A 15,603-nucleotide genomic window follows, 5' to 3' on the forward strand; every position below is an offset into this window, starting at 1 on the left:
TCAAAAGAGCAAGCATGGCTGCATATTTTCCCACTGTTCACAGGACTATTTAGTCAGTGTAACAAACTGCACAAAATTATTCACCGTAACTTGAGTCAGCACTGTGCATTGTGCCCCATGCCTGGGTTTTAGCTCAGACTGTACCAATCATCCACTGACATTTATTTATTTATTTATTTATTTTTAGGTTGTTGCTGAGGGATTGATGGTGGCTGGGAATGGGCGAGGCTGCTTGGTGTGGCAGAGACGTTTTCATGATAGGCAGCTGCATGCAGCCTGTAGGCCAAGGGTTGGAACTATCTGCCTGTATGGGAACTGCTGAATCATGTCCTGAACCTCTGATTGATCACCTGAAGTGAGCAATGAGTCAGCCCTGGGAGCACAGGTGAAGGCAATTCAGAATTGTGCTGCCAGAAGGGGTGGAGCCTGGCTGCACCTCTCCTAGACCCATTTAAGAGCTGACTACCAGTGGGAAAGGATCTCTTCTGGAGATCCCTCCTTAGAGTTCTGCAGTGAGCCCAGGATATGGGTAAGCTTTCTATCTATTTTCTTCTTGTTATTATAATCTGCTTTTCCAAGCTCTCTTGTTTATTTCATAATTATAATATCTGTATATTCATTGACTATACACTGCCATAATAATTCAGTCTACAATTGTGGTAGGTGGCTTTGTTCACATAAATGTATGTAATTCACTAGTAAGGTTAACTATATTACTTTGAATCTATAATTACAATAATTACTGGATATTAGAAGCTAAAAATGGCTAAGAATACATTTGCAGTTTCAAGTGAATGTATAGGTCAGCTCATTTCTCAGAGTGTTAGAAGTCTGTGGTATTTTACACAATTATTATTATTTTTTTTTTGCTCTGTATGACAAGGAATATACATATCTGCAGAGAAAATGTAACTAGAAGACAAAAAGTACATTAAAAAGGAAATGTATTATTTCAGTCCAAGTCATGTGACATCTTAAAGGAGCTCTTAAACAGAAGATAAACAGAGAGCACTTAAAATTGAAGAATACATTTGCAGGGTGTTTACCCTGTCTCTCCTGCTGCCATAGTTATCTTAATCAGCTAACAATATGTCCATATCATTATCAGTTAGTATCAGCAGTGTTCACAGCTCTGCAAAAGCTGAAGTGATTAATGGTGCCAGTTCAGACTGGGGTTTGGCATTCTCAAAGAATAGCTGATTGTCACCAGTAATGTATTAATTAATCTAATTTCTCTCTTGATTTATACTGCAAAGTCTGGGATTTTCTTTTCTTTGTAAGCTGCTGCTGTTTCCTCTTCAGCAATTGAAGTAAACTTTGCATCATTAGAATAAGCTTGACTTTGTCTTATCCAGATGGACTAGAGGTAAAGGTAAAGCAGTGCAAGACTGTATCCCCGAACATCCTTCTACACTCCACTTATCCCATGTGGCTGTGTCAACTACCTCAGCATCAGTGCTATCTGGATGTCCTCGAGTCCCCAGGTCACTAATTTACATCTGGACTGTTAATTTTGGAGGAGGGACAGCTGAGAGGAAATCTCATTACTATTTATAAATCTCTTAAGTGTGAGGGTCAAGTCAGTGGGGACAAACTCTTCTCAATGGTGAGCAACAATACAAAAAGGGGCAATGGGAAGAAACTGGAACACAGGAAGTTCTGTACAAGAAAGAACTTTACTGATAGAGCACTGGAATAAAGTTCCCACAGAAGTTGTGGAGTCTCCTTTTCTGAAGGCATTCAAAAGCCATCTGGATTTACTGTAGGGAAACTGCTTTAGCAGGGAGTTGGACTTGGTGATCTCTATGAGTCCTTTCCAACCCCTACAGTACTGTGATTCTGTGAAGCTCACGTTCACTGATGTCTTTACCTGTTCTCCCAGCATGAAGAGCAGCACTGGAGGTCTCTGTACTCTCGGGGATCTGCCACATCATAGCTGTGTTTCTTTACTGCTATCATCAACTTAGAGCAGAAATGGTCCTTTTCTGTACTGAGTTCCTTCTGCTTTACACAGCAGAGAGCAAGAGGACATCTTTTGTTTTACCTGTTTATGATGATACATAGTCACACAGTAGCACTGTCAGACAGAGGCCAAGGCAGCATCTGCCTGTCTCTAAAAGTCAGTTGGTGCATCAGTCCAATACTCTTCTCTGAAGTTCTGTTAGGTTCAGGGCTCAGAAATCCTGGAGTTGAGTTAAAGAGTTTTTGTCCATAGTGCACTATTAGCAACCAGTGCAAGTTTCCAAGCCTGATATTTTTGGCTCATTCTAAAATTCTGTAAGGACAATTTTTCTATGGATTATTTCTTCATAAGCTGGAAAAAAAGAGGTTAACAGAATTTAAAGAAGGAATTTCAATACTGCTACAAGATGTCTCTCTGGTCTGCCTCCTCTGTGCAAAAGCTGAATTATGTCATAGTTTAGTAGATATAAAACAGTTAGTCCCAGTACTCTCTTCCTACCAGTGGAATATTTATGATCAAGTCATTTTTTTGCATTATTGTCATTTCAAAATATATCTCATGCAGGGAGCATGTAACTGATAAATATATCTGAGAGCAGCTTAGCATGCCGAGTTGTATGGACAATTTTGTGCCTAGACTGTCTTCTCTTCAGCACGTCTTTACAAATAAGGCTTTTTCTTTTGAGGAAGAAATGGTACCCATGTAAACATGTCTTCATGTACATAGTATGGAACAGAGCACCCTTGGCTGTATGATCTGCAAAAGTTGCACAGGAAAATGTTTCTGCTCTCAAGCAGCAGGACACAGATAAACCTACTGCAGAAATGTGTAATCTAGTTGTATATTTTAACACAAAATATAGCAAGAAATATTTCTTTCCAGATTTACTGTATCTTGGTAATTATATTCTGCTATTTATCTTAAGTTACTTGAAGGCTCAATCTTGTGTGGTCTGCTTCCCCATGCAGTTGGGTATATACATTTCCTCTTTCTCAACAATAAGAGGAACTATTTAAACACCTTTTGACATGAATGTGTTCTTGTACCACAGAAACTACAAAGTAATATAAAATAATTGTTATGGCACTATATTCAAACACTAACACAATGGTACAGCACTAATGAGTACACTAGGGTGTAATGCGCAAAGTAGATGGATTACTCAAAGGGCTAATAGACACACTATTAGATGTTAAGCTGGATTTGCATAAGATATATTTTCAGCAATATAATTGATTTCACAGCACGTGGATAATTCTTCCTTTGATTCCATTGTAACGCTGTTTCTGAACATCTGTATTTTTCCTTTGTGTACTGGAACTTATAATGCCATAGCCTGATAAGAAGTTCAGTCATAAGGCCATTGAAATAATGGAAACCATAGGTGAGGACTGTGACAACAGCATTGTATGCAAAGTATTGTTAGGTGACAATCACATTGTATGTGAAAATTTAAGTAAAAATTCAAAGCTCAGCTAGTCTCTGCTTATGATGATATTCTAAGTGTCTTGGCAGTAGAGATAGGAAGTAGTAAATAATAGATAATTGGGGAAATAAAAATCAAAAGTACAATTCTAGAAATTGATAATGACTCAGGGAAAATGCAATGCAAAACTGACTTCATTAGAATAAAACAAGCTAAGAAAATAAAGTACCAATGTAGTTGGCACTATGCAGCCTGCTTGAGTTCCTGCAAACAGTGAAGACTGGAAATTGAAGAAAGAGGTGGGAGAAGGAAGTGTAGATAATGTTTGGCAGTAACAGCAGATAATTAAACTGACTCCAAAAAAAAAAAAAGTTCTCAGTTAAGAATATTTCAGTAACTGCTGTTTTCTTTGTATAATTTTCCTCTTCTGTGTAAAAAGTGTGCTCATGGAAACATTCTTCTTTAGATTTTGTTTACTTCATAAAACTGAATTATTAGCTTTATCTACTGAGTGACAATCTCACCCATGGCTGGAGGAATAGAACTACGTACGTTGCTTCAAAAGTAACATTCCTATTTATTTTGGTGGAAACTGCAACAAATACAAAGAGCACAAGAACACCACTTCATAGACAAAATTCTCAGCTACAAAACACTATTTTTCAACACTGTCATCACTATTAGCTATGGATTTTCACCAGACATGAGCAAGAGTCTACATGCAGTGCAAACATGGCTCATCTTTCATGTTGTTGTTGCCACTGTTGAAATGCGCCACTCACTCTGCTCACACCCACTGTTTGATCTCCATAAATGTTCAGTAAGCATTGATAAATGTTAATGGCTGCAATTTTTTTTTTTTTTTTTTTTTTTTTTGCATGGAGGAATTCTGTGACACCACTGCTTCATAGGCACTTCCAATTCAGACACCATTTTGTCAGACAGCCCCTCTGCTGCCATCTGTCACACAGCAAGAAAAATGTAATGGAATATTGGTAGGAAGGTCCAACTTCTACTGTCACACCACTGACATCTGCCTCTTGTATCATGGTTCAACATCATAAAATTGGAGATGTTACTTTCAGAGTTGCTGTTATATATGATTTTAAGTTTCCTGAACCCACACCATTCTTTAATTTTATGAATCTATAATATGAATCTATAATATTAAAGAAATAGATTCTGGAAGTAGGAAATTTGAAAAGGGGATGCCTACAGAGGCTCCCTTGTCTTAAAAATATTGCTTTGAGTACTGCTAAATACAGAAAAATGCAAATTTTATTTATATATATATATATATGTGTGTGTATGTGTATATATATATATATATGAATATATATATATACATATATATATGTATATGGGCATGTTTTACCTCTTCTTTCTAAATATACCACAATTTCCTCTCATTCATTTTCTATGTATATCACTGTTATTGTCTTGCCATTAACACCTTTTTCCAGGTGCAATGTGTACATATTTCAATATCATATTTTAATGCAAAAATTCATTTACATTATTCACGCATTATTTACAACCTGTGCAGATCGCTATTTCAGATGGATTTTTTAACCCTCTGTTTTCTGTTGCCTTTATGATTTCACACATGCCATTTTCCCATCCTGCTGAATACTGCATTGCATTTGATCCTATTTCTAAGCTGCTCCATTTCCTTGAAATATTGTCAGCCACAATTTAACCTTTTATGTGCATTATATTGAAAACTGTTGATGATGCCAAGAATTTGATGGAGTGGGAAGAGTGAAAGATTGAGCTACACATTTCAAGTGTGTTTACCTTAGTTAAAACATCAGCAGTAATCAGGTGCACTCTCCTCAAACCTCTGACATCTAAGTTCTGTCCTACTGCTGAAACTCCACAATGAGACCATCATAAGTAAATCCTTCACCTTTTATCACTGTCACTTTCATCTTTACCGTCTCCTTTCCACCCCCCAATCCATCATTAAAAGAAAATCAGACCCTAAAGCTCTCAATTCTAATTGAAATAAATTTTTTTTTTCCTTTCCTTTTCTTTGGGAAAGATACTGAGATACTGAGATATTATATAGGCATTATTCCTGCTACGCAAAAATAGTTGTCACTTTAAATTACTTGAGATGTAATTCTAACTAGATGGGAATGGGACAAATATTTGTTTGCACTTTCATACAGCAAGGTTAGTCATGCTGGCTGATAGAGGAATTTTCCTGTAGTGACAGATGTCATTTAAGTCATATTTAATATATATTCCCATAGGTATTTCATATACTCATTCTAAGCATCATTCAGACTTCCTTGGCCAATAAATAGTCTTGCTGTTCAATTCCTAATCTGCATGTCAAACAGAACATATGCCTTTTCTTGTAACTGGCCAATTTGAGAAGACTGAACAGGAATAGATTTTTAATTGCTTTTGCTGTTAGCACTAATTACATTTGCAAATGACATGAGTGACATGAGACTTAAACCTGGAAATCATCCTTTCTTGACTGTATAAAGGAAGTGGTTTTCCTTTAATTTCTAAGCAAATTCAGGAGTTCTGGATGAAATTAACTTCCAGAAAAAGAGTTCAGAAATAGGAGGAAGTCTAGATTTTAAATTGCATGAAGGGAAGATCATGGTCTTATAACTTCAAAAACTTTGTTTTGATACTTAATGCAGTCTGAAACTCACATATGTTGAAAAACAATGTATGAACAAGCTATCTGGGCAAGAAGCAGAAAGTTAAATGATGAGATAATTGCTTTTTAGCCTTCTAATAGATTTTAATAGCTTATCCTCAGCTGATTTCATGGTCATTGAAAGGATCAGTGTCTTTTGTATTTGTTCCTGTTCTGAAAGAGAATGACAAATACCAAAATGCTTGATGTCCTTACTGTGATTGCTACTGTTTCATTACTTTCCCTTTGCAAATATGCTTCTAGATGCTGCTTTAGTACACTGAAACAGATCTGCCATATTATATAAACATAGATATATATAATAAGAAAAAAAATATATAATATATATTTTCTCATTCTAAACTAGTCTTGTGCCTTATTTATTTGAAGTTCCCTAGAGGGCATGTGAAGGTTGGAAGAACAATGGTCTACACATTGTTATGAGCAGATTAGCATGCCTGCACCCCACAGCGTATGCTGAAGCAGGAACTACACAGCTGCTACCCCATCACTTGGGTCAGCTGTGTCATTCTCTGAGGGGCTTTAAGCTGTACTCTATGACAAAATGAAAACTTCAGCTTTATTACCAAACTAGTTAACATGACATGAATTACTCAATAGCAGAAGGCAAAAGACAAGAACCCCAACTGCAGAATTGGTGCTTACATAGCTAGCCTTACCACTTACTTTTTATAGATATTTTTTAGAAGCCACTTTATCACTACTCCCAAGTTTATCTATCTACAAAATAAGATTAATGATACTTTAAATAATTCCCATAAGATATCTATTATTTTCAAACTGTTTTCATTATTGATTACCTTACATAAGTGACAGCAATGCCAATTTGTTTTTAACAACTTGGCTTAAACTTAAAACTTGTTGATTATGTAGTTGATTTTGTCTCCACTGAACATGTATTTTTAGTTGAACTTCATTTGTGATCTGCGATGCTAAATAATAACTGCAGAGAAAAAAGAGTAATATTTTACAAGCTGCCAAGTATTTTATCTGAATTTGAACATTTTATTTTATTGGCTACCAATCGTTCCTCTGTTACCTTCTTAATATATTTAACCTTGTTAAAAATAGTCACTATGTTGTTCCATCAAGTATTTTAACGTAAATAAATATACTGCGTATGTTTTTCTGCCTGTTACAGAGACAGTCAGCATTTCATATACTAGCAATTAAAGCAGTACATTAAAAAGTAAATAACAATATGTAAGAAGCTAAGGTCGACAAATAAAAATATCATAATTAATCCTTTCCCTTAAGTTTTGATAGATTAGCAATTTTATTACTCTTCAAACAAATATCACAAGTAAACAAAGATAGTACACAATGTGTTAGTATGGTTGCAGTTTAGAGCTTTGCATTTTAATAAAACTTGTGTTTGCAAAGGATTTGGGCTCAATCAAGCTTTTCTGAATTAGTGTAGCAGGCTTATTTTATAAACATCAAAAGGCTTTCAAGAATTGCAAAATAAGAGTATAAAAATTGCATATTAATATACAGCTTCAAGGATTTTTTTCTTCTGTGTCAGCCGCATTTTTATTTATTACTCCACAGGTATAAAGTCTCTGCTTTTAACATAACTCTTTCTTCATTTAAGAAATAACAGTGCTACTGGACAGGAAAAACATTCAGCCATTTAATTTAGCATCAAGCATCATTAGCAAAAGCAAAAAAATTTGGAAAGTGCAGCCTCAGTTGCACTTGAAATCAAAAGTAATTTCAAATTATCTTTGGACATCCCAGGTCAAAACATGCTTTAAATTGAAGAATTTCTTACCTGTGCATCAGGTTTGAATTACTCATGTATACCACACACCAGTACGTTAAAACTAGTTTTCTGTAACATATGTTGATAGAAAGTCCCTATGAAGTATCAATAATAGTCATCATATTTTAAGAATTTGACTGTGTAGGCTTCTCAGTAGTCTTTTATTATCCCCTGCAAAATAATTATTTTACTTCTAAAATCATATGCTGCGCTTTGTGTCACTATAAATGTGCTCTTTACATTCAGAATTATCATTGTCCTGTATTACTTGCTTTGTACAGAATCACAAATAATGCATTTTTAGCTACATAGTAATGCCTGCAGACTCTATTTAGTAAATGTGATACTATTTTAAACACTTAATGTGAGGGCTTACATAGCTGCATCTCCTATTGATTTTGACTTTAAGAAATTCCTGTTGTATGATTTTTGAGATGAACGATTGGTGAATTTACTCAAAAAAATATTTGCTTCTTGAAGTTCACAAAGGGATTTATTGCCATCAAGTTTGTTGCTAATCGATTTTAAAGAAAGATGAAAATGAACAAAAATACAACATTAAAAGTTAGTTATTTTATCTTCCTAAGATAAGAAAAACTTTAAATGTTTCCAAGACCATTGTTTTGTTTGTTTGTTTGTTTGTTTTTAAAAAAAAAAAAAACAAAAAAAACACAGCCTGTAAAATAATTCTCACTAGAAAACCCTGATTTCTATTTGAGGAGCACTGCTTTGGTTTAATTTTCTTTCCAGAGGAGGGAGAAAGGAAGTTTTCATTTACATTCATCAGAAAACAGTGATACATAAATCTTATCCACACTGATATTTTCAAATGTCAGTACGACTGCACTTAACACAAATTTACATTTATACTCTACGAATTCTTTATTAGCAAATCCGTGTCTCAATTCCAGTATTCCCAAATTGCTGCTTTGTTAAGTTCTTAGTTACCTGCAGCATTATAATCAAGAGTCTAATAAACTTTTATGTAATAGACAGCTACAGTTTTATTAATTGGTGGTATATAGCATACAAAGTATCAGACAGGAAAGGAAGTATCTAGACAGGAAAGATACTCCGCAGAGTGAAAACAGCAGTGATCAAAATGTAGTATGACACTGCTAGAAGACATCCCAGTGGCACCACACCTCTGTCTCAGCCAGACAGAGCAGCCTCCCCATTGGATGCTGTGACATGCTCCCCTTCCTCACTCCCCCGGGAACTCCTTCTCCCTGCCACCAAGGCTCCCACTGATTATCACATCTCCAAATAGTAATACTTACCTAGAAATCATGGAGTTATCCATGACATATTTAATTTTACTGAGTTCCCACATCCCACCATATTATCCTTTTAGCAATGTCACAACAATGAAAATACTCCAGAAAAATGGGAGTTTATGAGTTATCCTTGAGAGAACTACCACCTTAGGGAACAGAAGGAAAAACAACCAACCAGTAATTGATTTCTTCTAGAAATGCAATCACAAAAATCCCTTCAGGCTCATTTCTTGATCTGAAGGATTTTCCATTTCTCAATCCTACAGATCTCCATATCTAGACTTTGGCTTCTGAGACAGCGTGAGAACATAAGGAACAAGGAGGAATTGGCCTGGGAAGTGCAAATGTTATTTTCATATTAAAGTATGCCTGTGGCATATCCCTTAAGCTTCAATCCCTTTTGCTATCATTATATTTCCAGTATTTGGAAACCATTCTCCACTGTTACTACACTCATTAATTTTCTTAAAATTATTTTGCTGGCTGACATTTCACTACGTGCTACATAGTCCAGGGTTTTGTCTCTTGATAAGTTTGAAAAATCTAATGATTTCACTTGGCAAGCAATATAAAGCTTAGTTCATTGAAGAAATGAAACCAAGACAAACAGGAACAGATCCATTACAAGCAAGAACGTAAGAGGACTTGAACTCTACTGAGAACAGAAAGTGAACTTTTGGGGATAAAAGGATTAACAAACTTCTCCAAATGTTCTCATCAAGTTCTTGAAACCTGTAAATCCCAACTGTCTTCTTCCTCATCATCAGGACAGCAGAAGCTATAAAAGTTATATCCAGATGGGCCTAACTTACATAAGAGTCCCTGTATATTTTCTCTCTTAAAAGAGATATTTCCTGCTCCTACTGCTGCTGATTCAGATTCTCTGGGCTGTGCATTGGCTTTTACTAGAACATACTAAGCCTGGAAAGCTAGGAAGTTCCAAAACTTGAAGCAGGCATTCAGTTTGATAAGAGTGAGAGTCAAGCCTGTATAAACTCACTGAAAGGATTTCCAGACTTTGTGTTTAACCTGAAAATGGAATTTCTTAGTCATGTTTATTGTAATTTTTTTTCAGTAAAAACTATGAATTTCTGAGAAGGAAACGTTATTTAGGGGCTTAGATGGCTTTTTCATAATTGATTTGCACTGGTTAGAGCTCTGAAACAGAAAGATGTGACTCCACCTAGTGAGAGAAGAAAAGCCTTTTGAGGCACAGGAAAGCAGCCTGGGGAGGGTGAAAAATACAGAGAAGTAGAGTGTCAGATAATTCAGAAAAGAAAGACAGTGGTAAATATTTTGAGGAATATCTTTGACCAAATGGAAAAACCATATGTCTTCCAGAGGTCCCTTCTAAATTCAACCATTCTGTGATAATGTGATTTACCCAATGAGAAAAGAGACCCTATAGTTTGTTGGAAGATTGCACAGTTGCTGAGGTACTCCTACTGTTTGTCTTCAGACTCAATTATTTTACATCCACTGAAGACATCTGGTTTATTATCTCCCTTCTGACTGCGTATTAAAAAGCAGCACCTCTGAAGTATCTTAGAATTTGCTTGTTGTCTGTAGGATACTATCTATAAACATGACATTGATAGAACTGCAGACAGTTCTGGTTTTGTCAAGGTTTCTCTCAGCAGAGGAAAGAGACCAGGGCCAGAAATCAAAAGCCCTTCTACATCTAGTTCTCTGTACCCAGTTAGCAAAAACAAAAGAAGATGATTAATTAGTATTTCATGGAGAGCATGTAATAGAAGAACTCAAGAGTGGCTGAAAATAATTCTTAATAACGTGTATAATCAATGAATATAAAGATGTTATAATTATGAAATAAACAAGAGTTTGGCTAAGCAGATTAGAATAACAAAAAGAGAATAGACAGAATGCTTACCCACATCCTGAGATCATTGCAAAACTCCAGAGGAGGGATCTCCAGAATAGATCCTTCCCCCCTGGTAGCCAGCTCTTAAATGGGTCTAGGAGAGGTAGAGCCAGGCTCCACCCCTTCTGGCAGCACAGGTGAATTGCCTTCACCTGTGCTCCTCTGGCTGATTCATTGATTGTCTCAGGTGATCAATCAGAGGTTTAGGCCGTGATTCAGCAGTTCCCATACAACATGAAACTATTTTCATTACATAGAGAGAGATTAAGAAGAAAGAGCAGTATTCTTCAAACAAATCTCTATTAGCGATTACTTGATTCAATCTTCTCACCCACTAGGTGCTATAGTAACATGTTAGTGTCATTATTAATCAACAATGTAGATATTACCAAGATACTCTAAAAAGCTGATTTTTATTTTTACTGGAAGTTTTAAAATCTGCATATTTAAAAGTTTATTTAAAATAAAACAATGCAAGTCTAAATAACTAATTGCCTATAACTGTTTACATTTTTGCACCATGATCTACTATAACTGCAAACATTTTTCTGAATCTTCATCTAATTTATGATGTGAAAGGTGTTGCTTAAAGTAACAAAAAATCTTGCCCTTAGAGATGCATATTGATGAATATAATAGCTCTATTTCTTCAAAAGATAATGAACCTGGTGCATTTTAATGGTGTGAAATATTGAGGTGTTTACCCTGGAATTGATTATTGTGGATTGGATTTAGACATCCTGCAGAGCAGGTGATATGAAAGTTAGATGGTTAGATTGGTTTGCTACCAATGTTTGATTTTTATACTGTTCATCTTCTAATCTTCCTTACAATTTCACTTAGACACTGTTCATGCGCATTGAAAAATAAAGATATTAAAAGGAAAGCACGATACATTGCCTTGATTCTTCTACTGTAACTGGTTACAGTGGATGTAGAGATGGCTAATAACTGAAAGACATAGTAAACTGACAGTATTTTCCACTTAGTAGGGCACTGATTGTAGATTTCTGATAATTTCGGTCTAGCTCCGGTAGAACAAGCCTGACAGTTAATCTGTTTTCATTCGTCTGTTCTTCCATCTTTAAGTGGGAGTAATGGTACTGAAAATCTTTGTGGGGTCTAATGATGATAAGAAATGTAGTTCTTACTATTTTTAAATGCAATACCACCAGGACCCAGCCTGCACAACTGAAACCTATTGGTTTCATCTTTCCTGATGCAAGACTGACAGAGGAGATATCAGAACTGAGGTAGCTTCATTTTTTATTACCCTATATTCATTCAGAAAACAGTTAGAAATCAAAGAATCAGAAAATAAGTGTTCAGATTTCCTGATAGAAATCTCTAGTTTCCTTTTAAAAAGATTGTAATGATGGCTGCATCAAAGGCCACACTAAAATAGAAGTAAACACCATCCACTTTTCTTCCCTTATCCTTGAGAAAGTTGTACATTTCCAGAATTCATTCTGGCTTGGCCACATCATTTGGTAAGTATGTGCTGCCTCTTTCCTACTACCTTCTTGACTTTCATGTGCTTGGACAGTTCTTTCAGAAGGGTTTGTACTATAAGAGCTCTGCGTATCAAGGCTATCCTGACTGTTCAAAAGATTCTTTTTTGTACTGATATTTCCCTTTTGCCTATTCTCCAGAACCTTCACAATAGTGATCTTGCAGTGATTGGATGGAATGATAGCAACATAGACCAGCTATATCTGTACTCCTTGATGCATCCTGTCTTATCCCAGGGACTTGAGCACTTCCTGTCTCCATAAGTAGTTTGTAAGCTGATGTTCTTCTAACTTGGATGACTGACGCTTTAGTCTCTTAGACATGCACGTTGTCACAGAATCCCTTGTATAATTCAGCTCTACACCCATCTGTCAGAGAGCAGCAAAGAGCAGTTTCCTAAGAGAAGACAGTGTCTGTGCAGTTAGGGTCACCATCCCACAGGGTCTGAATTTGGTAGGTAAAGCAAGGTGTTGGTAACAAGGTTCACAACTGTTCTCAGCATGTCAAGAAGTGAAGGTCAATTTGGGGGTTTCAGTCAGAAAGGAAAATGGGATCCATACAATCATACAATGGCTTGGTCTGGAACCCCTCTGTCATGACAGGGCTGCCAACCTCCAGATGTGGTACCAGACCAAGTTGCCCAGGCCCCATCCAAACTAGTCTTGAACACCTTCAGGAATCGAGCATCCACAACCTCTCTGGGCAGCCTGTTCCAGCACCTCACCACTCCCTCTATGAAGAACTTCCCCTGACATGTAATCTAAACCTTCCCTCCCTGAGTTTAAAACCATTCCCCTTAGTCCTATCACTGTCTACCCTTGTAAAAAGTTGATTCTCCTTTTAAATACTGGAAGATTGCAATGAGATCTCCTTGTAGCTTTCTCTTTTCCAGGCTGAACAAGCCCATCTCCCTCAGCCTGTCTTCATAGGGGAGGTGCTCCAGCCCCATGATCATCTTTGTGGCTCTCATCTGGACCCTCTCCAACAGCTTTCTGTCTTTCTTGTACTGGGGGCTCCAGACCTGGATGCAGTACTCCAGATGGGGCCTCACATGGGAAGACTAGAGAGGAAAAATCACCTCCCTGTCCCTGCTGGCCACCCCTCTTCTGATGGAACCCAGGAAATCATAGGCTTTCTGAGCTTCAAGAGCACGCTGATGGATCATATTCAGTTTTTCATCCACCAGGACCTCCAAGTCCTTCTTCCCAGGGCTGCTCTCAAGGAGTTCTTCTCCCAGTCTGTACATGTACAATGACAGATTGTATAATTCATTCATACTGGTGAAAGACAAATCTCAAACAGCTGGATTGAGACCTACACCTTAGCAGAGAATTGCAGTTGCAAGCCAAATGAGCTGAGTATTTCACATTACGTATTAAAAAAAATGTTTTTGTATTATAGTAAAATATCCCTTTGAAGAATTATGACAGAGAACTCGAGAAGGAAGTAACCTTGTTTGTTTGTGAACTCTTAGCAGTCTTTGCATTCTAATTCATCAGATCCCTAATGTATTGTGCAGTATAATAGACTCATTCTTCTCACAGAGGAGCAGAATCCACACTGGAAACCTAGCAATGACATGAGCTATACTTTCAGACTTCAACCATCTTAGGGCATTCCTTTGTTACTAGATGATTGACCCATGACAAGTGTCTCTTAGAAAGGTGCATTTTCTTTCTGTAAGTTTTACTACTGAATGTTTGATAGTGAGACTGCTAACTGTTCATAGGCTTTGGAACCACTTTTTTTTGGCAAAGTGCTTGTAGTCTTTGCCCCCATAAACTGCCCATATGGAATTGAGCTAGAGACATGACTAGAGAAAAACCTGCATGAATTTGACATCCGTCCATACTCCAGAGGCATAGCCAAAATGGAAGACAAGGTTACAATGTACACATAACAGTTATGTACATTGAATTCTAGAGTATTTGACTGGCAATCTCAATATCTCACGAAGACATTTTTGTAGATGATATAAGAAAACATTTTTAAAAGCAAGAAAAAATATACTACTGTTGCAAAGGCAAACTAGATCTAACATCTACAAAAGTATGCTTAGAGATTATTTGCAAATATAAAAATTCACTGTACATTTGATTTCTAAGATGCAGGTTAAAATAGGCATACTTACGTGTGTTGCTCTGAAAGTAATACCTTCTATTTATTTGCACGGAAACTACAATAGACACAAAGAGCACAATAACACTATTTCACAGACAAAATTCTGAGCTACAAAACACTATTTTTCAACGTTGTCACTGCCATTAGCTATGCATTTTCATGAGCGATGAACAGGAACCTGCATGTTATGCTCTTAAAAATCTGTACCAGTGGTGGTGACCCACTATCACTGTCACCACTGCTGCAATGCACCACCCTCTGCCTCACTGTGCTCACACCCACTAATGGTCTCCAGAAATGTTCATCAAGCATTGCTGAATGTCAATTTGTGCCATATTTTCTGCATGCAGGAATTTGCTTCATACGCATCTTCACATTAGATGCTATTTTTTCAGACTGCCACTCTGCTGCCATCTGTCACATGGCAACAAAATGTAATGGAATATTGGTGGGAGGTTTCAGCTTCTACAGCCATACCACCAACATCCACCTCAGACATTGCGAGCCAACATCATAAAATAGGAGGTATTACTTTAGAGCAGCTCTTGTAGATTTTTATCTATGTGAATTGACTCTTGAGAAACTAGAGCCAAGGCCTTGAACTAATTGCAAGAACAAAAATACATTCTTAGCTTACTCTTGGCAACTTAGGATGCTGTTTGAAAAGAAACATAAAATGTAAGATTATTCATATCAATATTCATAATAGTATTCATGAATATTAATAATAATGTGCAAGTATAAATTAAAATATGCATAAAACCTTTTCTTTAATGCCTTCCAACATTTTTATTGTGCAAAGACAAATAAGAACAGATGCTTGCTAGCAGTTGTTATTACACTTGATATTAGATGTACACAAATCAGATTACATGGCAAAACTGCAGATTATTATTTTTGTGTCTTCTGTTCTGAGTTTTTTCTCAAGCACTATGTTTCATAATTTTCCATGCTACTGTAACAAAACAAAGGGT

General features: G+C 36.4%; 1 long non-coding RNA gene across 5 annotated transcripts in view; it reads left to right on the forward strand.

Moving 5' to 3' along the window:
* Nucleotides 1-491: 491 nt before the first annotated feature.
* The window catches only part of LOC122154979, a 34,596-nt gene continuing 19,484 nt past the window's right edge, over nucleotides 492-15,603 (forward strand). For all 5 annotated transcript variants that reach the window (XR_006167074.1, XR_006167072.1, XR_006167073.1 and 2 more), the window contains exon 1: nucleotides 492-529. This is a non-coding gene — a long non-coding RNA (uncharacterized LOC122154979). The remainder of the gene's footprint in view (nucleotides 530-15,603) is intronic.

The sequence above is a fragment of the Centrocercus urophasianus genome, unplaced genomic scaffold, assembly GCF_019232065.1.
Source record: "Centrocercus urophasianus isolate 14NV4802_14NV808 unplaced genomic scaffold, USGS_Curo_1.0 seq_11, whole genome shotgun sequence".
Lineage (NCBI taxonomy): Eukaryota > Metazoa > Chordata > Aves > Galliformes > Phasianidae > Centrocercus > Centrocercus urophasianus.